Here is a 6,000-nt window from a genome sequence, read left to right as displayed (position 1 = left end):
ATTCACATACTTGACATAGTTTAAATGTTGTGTACTGTACAGATTTTTGTTTACAATATTTACCACAAATCCTGCAAGAAACAGGTGACAAAGATATTTCAACATTATTATATGATCATTTACACAAAAGAAACAGAATATGCTTGAAACAAACATTGAAACTTACCTTTTTCCTAAAATTTGAGAAACACCCCCAGAAACATTTGAAAACCTCTTAAAAAAAAAAAAAAAATCCTATTAATGACTAATAGACAGCTCATATCTTCTGTCACAAATGAAAACTCCCATGTTATTTCAGGGTGGCCATTGCTTACAGCAGAAAACTGCAGCATATTCTTGATCTACAGAGTTTCTGGGGTCTTCATCATTATTGTAATTTCTTTGTCCTGTCTCGCATGCAGATGTGAACTAAACGGAGACTTCTCCTCTTGTCTACCTCTCATCTCCAAACATCATTCCTCTCCGGCAGTGAGGAAGAATCTCACTGACAATAGAATGGGTGAAATGATGCAGCAGCCTGAATGATTGATTACTTCTGTTATTGATCATCTCTGTGATTGATTGGTTTTCACTGGGGGAGCACGGAGCATGTGCTCTGTGTGAGATGTGGTCCACTTCAGACTACCGGGATTGGACAGGGTCTGTGGTTTCACAAGGGAACATTTTTTGATGAGAGAGTGTTCTGACGGGGAAAGGTGGAGGTAGATTTGATAGCATGCCTGTTTGCTTGAGGTCTTACAGTATGCAAGTTGAAGAATTACTCTGTTTCTGTGTGTGTGTGTGTGTGTGTGTGTGTAGGTTCGGGGTATGCATGTGTTGGGTTCTGAACATGTTTTTTCAGTGTCTCTTCTGGCCTCACAGTGGTTTTCCATGTTCTGTGTGTGCATAAATACCCAGGTTCCACTTCAGACGAATTCCAGGCCTTTGAGGTCTCAGCACGCATACCTAATGCAACAGGGGTCAAAGGGCAATAGCCCCCAGCTAAAGGCACAGCCATGACGAGAGGACCCTGTTCAAACATTGAAATTCCAGGTTCCCAGCTCGGAAAGACAGAGAGGGGAGAAGTGACAGGAGGAAGGGGAGGGACAAAAAACACAAGTAAAGAGCAGTAATGAAGAGGGGAGTGAAGAGGAGAAATGAAGAGGGGAGTAAAAGAGGTGAGAAGGGGAGAGAAGAAAGGATTACAGGAGTATAGAGAGGAGAGGAGAGGAGCATCCACAAACAATGAGGGGGTTTAGGACAGAGATTCTTCACCTTTTCTCTCTGCTGTGTAAAATAAATAAATAAATAAAAATAAAAAAAAATAAATAAAAAACCACAGCTTGAACTGTCAGGAAGATGAAGAACATCCTCAGTTATGTCCAGAACATGAGAAAGAGAAATAAACAACGGCAGAGAGAGCAAGAGGAGAGAGAGAAATACACGGGAAGAGAGAGGCTGTCCCTCTATGCCTTTTCAATAACCTCCCAAAGAAAAGAAAACAGGCAACTGGAGCAGGGAGCGCTGGACCTGGGAGAGCGCGTTCTGGAAGCAGCCGAGCGCTTTGCAACACTTATAGCGTTTTAGGATGCATTCTTCTCTTTTTGGCTAAGCAGACAGCTGCAAGATTCAGCAGGTTCAGCAAAAGCACTCTGAACTCCATTATCATTAGTGCTTTTTATAAATGAACACCATGGTAAATAGGTTTCTACTCAGCCTCCAGTTTTGCTCATTTAAATGATAACAGGAATTGTTAAAGGATATAAGAACAAAAACATATAAATATTAGACTGATGGAGCCAAAGCTCTTTAGCTTTTTAACCCAAATCTTTGTATTCAGAAGGTGCAGTGACGACATGTAAGGACTAGAGAGACTGTAGGCCTCCATGTACAGGCAAGCTCATTCAGAATTCATTAGAAATCATTCATTCCTATTCTGTTTTTCAGCTATATTTTATCTTTGGTCCGATCTGTGTATACACAAAATGAAGACATATAGATCAGACAGTAGAGGCTGGAACACTGAGGTGAGAGAATCACAAACATATTAACACTGAGAAACTAGATGGGCAGGTTTAACCTTGCCATCCACCCTTCTGTTCAACTCCCTTCTCTCTCTCTGTCTGTCTCTCTCTCTCTCTCTCTCTCTCTCTCTCTCTCTCTCTCTCTCTCTCTCTGTGGCTGTTTTTCTGGTCTGCCTTTCTCTCTGTGACAACCTGCACTTTGTTTCACCTTCTGCATTTCACAGAAGATTGTGAGAATGTGATGGTGCCTCTGTTTGCCTGAAGGCCAGAAGAGCTTACAGCTCTGAGTGTAGAGATGCATAAACACGCATGAGCTCATGCACACACACACACACACACGTACAAGTTCCCCCCACACATACATACACACTTACACACACGCGCCCCTCCCTCCACACACAGACATGCACGCATGTGCCCAAACATTGACACACACGTAGCTGTGTGCGTGTGCACGTGCACACACAACACACAGACACACATGTTTATTTTTCACTTTACGATCTCGAACAGGATATAATCTCATCCAAGTGAATAAACATGCAGGAGCTGAGGCAGTTAGGAGAGGGGAGAGCAGTCGAAGCAGCTGAAGAGCAAGATATGGTGATGTAGAATGAGAAAAGAAAGAAATCAATAAATAGGAATATCTGTGAATAGGAATATCATGAACACATACTTAAATGAACATGCTTTAGATATAAATGACATTGTTTTTTTCACATGAGAGAGGCAGAGAGATCTCATAAAAATATCTTTTTCTTGTCTGGTCCTTTTAGATACAAAGCACTTTCCAATGCACAAGTTCTGTTATTTCCTAAATCACACACACACACACACACACACACACACACACACACACACACACACACACACACACACAAAAGGAGTAAAGCTCCTTTTCTTTGACGTCTAAATACATACAGTCCTCTGAAATGGGATTGATAATTCTATAATTGTATAATTCTTGCTGTTCATCTGTTCTATGTGACATCGCTGCCTCTGTATCCTGCTGCTTTACATTTCATCTTACTGACTCTGTTGTGTGAGATGTGTATGTGCTGAGTATCAGCATAGAATACTGATGAACTGGAGCCTATAGATCAATCAGGTACACCAACCATGACTCATCACTCTCTCTCTCTCTTTCTCTCAGACACATACAGAAGCCTGCACATGCAAACCTCTGTACACACCCAAACAGCATTTATTTTAAAATTTATTTATTTTCACATTACATAATCAGTTGAATTGCAATAATGACACACACATGCATGCGCGCATGCATTCATGCGCAAACACACACACACATGAATTTCCTTTGCACAGAAACCCACAATAGTTTATTAGCTATAAAGTTACTGTAGTGCACTGATTTCAGCAAGCAGAATTTTAATGCAATGTTACAAAAATGTGATCCGGAAGAAATCAACCAAACAGTGCTCTACAAAACAAAATCACACCATAGCTAGAAAGATATTCTGAAGTATTGTTTAAAATGAATATGAATGCATTTAAAGCAGCTCTGTAAGCTATGCTTTGATTGTGATGGAAAGTCAAATTGAGGAACACTGGCCCTGTCTTAACCATATAATGTAATAGACTAAAACAATGGACATGATCTGGTGAGTGACGTAACTGTATATTTCAATTTCAATTTCGCCGACTAATTTAGCTTTCAGTGTAACATAAGATAACAGCTGCACACTGGAAGCAAGTTAAATTAGTCCACGTTTTATATATATATATATATATATATATATATATATATATATATATATATATATATATATATATATATATATATATTTTATATTTGCAGTTGAATTACCGTCATGTGGATGTTCGAGTCGTCAGGTGTTGAGCTGTTAATTTCGGTACCTTGCTGCCATCTAGCGGATAAAAATATTTTTCACTAACAGGGTTTTAGGATCAGTATTTCAACACGAGTTCCTGAAAATGTAGCCAATATTGAACGACTCATTTATTATTTACATTTAGCTGACGCTTTCATCTAAAGCGACTTACAATTATGACTCAGTACAACTTGAGCAGTGGAGGGTTAAGGGCCTTGATCAGGGGCAACTTGAACTGGCAATCTTCCAATTACAAGCCAACATCACAAGTACCTTAACCACTGGGCTAACACTGAACACATTATTGATACAGTTGTCCGGTTTATGGGATTCCCCTTATTTGTCTTTATCCTTGTGCCTCTTTTTATTTTAATACAATAATACTAGAAGGACTGGAATAATACTATAATTAAATAATACTAGACGTTTAAGGCAACATCTTAAAACTGTAGAGGCAGCATCACCAGTGTTTACAGTGTCTGAATGGGGATCAACAAATGAATGGGCATGTATTGATCAAAATTCATGGCCATGGTTGGTGTGGCGTAATATAGCAATATAGTGCATCACAGGCTCTTGCTTTTATTGGTTGTCCTTCACGAGGTCTAGATATGTATTTATTTATGAAGCACTTTGCATGAAGGACCTCTGTCCGAAACATTCATGTATGTTTACGCACCCTTTTGCTCAAAAAATACATAAAAAAATAAATGTAAAAAAAATAATAATATAAAAAAAATAATAATAATAAATAAATAAATATATATATATATATATATATATATATATATATATATGTATGTATGTATGTGTGTGTGTGTCTGTGTGTGTGTCTGTGTGTATAGGAGTATGTGTATATATATATATATATATATATATATATATATATATATATATATATATATATATGTATATGTGTGTGTATAGGAGTATGTATATATATATATATATATATATATATATATATATGTATATGTGTGTGTGTATATATAGGAGTATATATATATATGTGTGTGTGTGTGTATGTGTGTATATATATATATATATATATATATATATATATATGTATATGTGTGTGTGTGTATAGGAGTATGTGTATATATATATGTATATGCGTGTGTGTGTGTATATAGAGGAGTATATATATATATATATGTATGTATGTGTGTGTGTGTGTATATAGGAGTATATATATATATATATATGTATGCGTGTGTGTGTGTATAGGAGTATGTGTGTGTATATATATATATATATATATATATATATATATATATATATATATATATATATATGTGTGTGTGTGTGTGTGTGTGTGTGTGTGTGTATATATATATATATATATATATATATATATATATATATATATATATATATATATACACTCCTATATACACACACACATATACATATATATATATATATATAGGAGGTCACAGCTCTAGTGCTCTGGTTACTACTGAGACCACTGTTGCATTCACTGTTGCTGTCCAACCTTTAGTTAACCATTCAGGGTGCATTTCATCTGTTAGCAGCTGATTCATTTGTGCTGCCAGGCACTCATGGAGTGCAGTTACTTTCTTTAGCCAGTAGGCGTGGACCATGTCAGGGCCTGGAGCTGTCCAGCTCTTCATACTTGAGACCCTTTCTTGGACATCTGCTATCATGATGGTTACTGGGTCCTGTTCAGGGAGGTTGCCGTTTTCTGCTCTCAGGTTTATTAACCACTGGGCATTGTTGTTGTGTGATGCCTCCTTCTCCCAAATGTGTTTCCAGGATTGTTCAGTCTCCAGCTTTGGTTGGTCTGTTCTCATGTTGTTAATCTGCCACTGAGAGCACACTTTTGATGACTCATAGGAGAACATCCTGTTTATTCTCCTGGCTTCTACTTTTCGTGTAACTCTTCAGGCGGGCTGCCAGAGTTGTTAATCTTTGCTTGACAGAGGTCCTTCATCAGCTGTGCAAACAAAGTGCTTCTGAAGTTCTAGGAGGTAGATCTAGTTTATATCAATAAAAGTAGATGTTTAAAGCATAACATTCATTGCATGGGGTTCTAAAGTTCAGAGAATGTAGATCAGTTCTTTTCCTTGAGTTTATTAACTTCATTGCTGCCATAGCAACAACTGGCAGTGCAGATAGGCCAT

This window comes from Electrophorus electricus, chromosome 9, assembly GCF_013358815.1.
Source record: "Electrophorus electricus isolate fEleEle1 chromosome 9, fEleEle1.pri, whole genome shotgun sequence".
NCBI classification, from domain to species: domain Eukaryota; kingdom Metazoa; phylum Chordata; class Actinopteri; order Gymnotiformes; family Gymnotidae; genus Electrophorus; species Electrophorus electricus.
Note: the sequence above shows the minus strand (reverse complement) of the source record.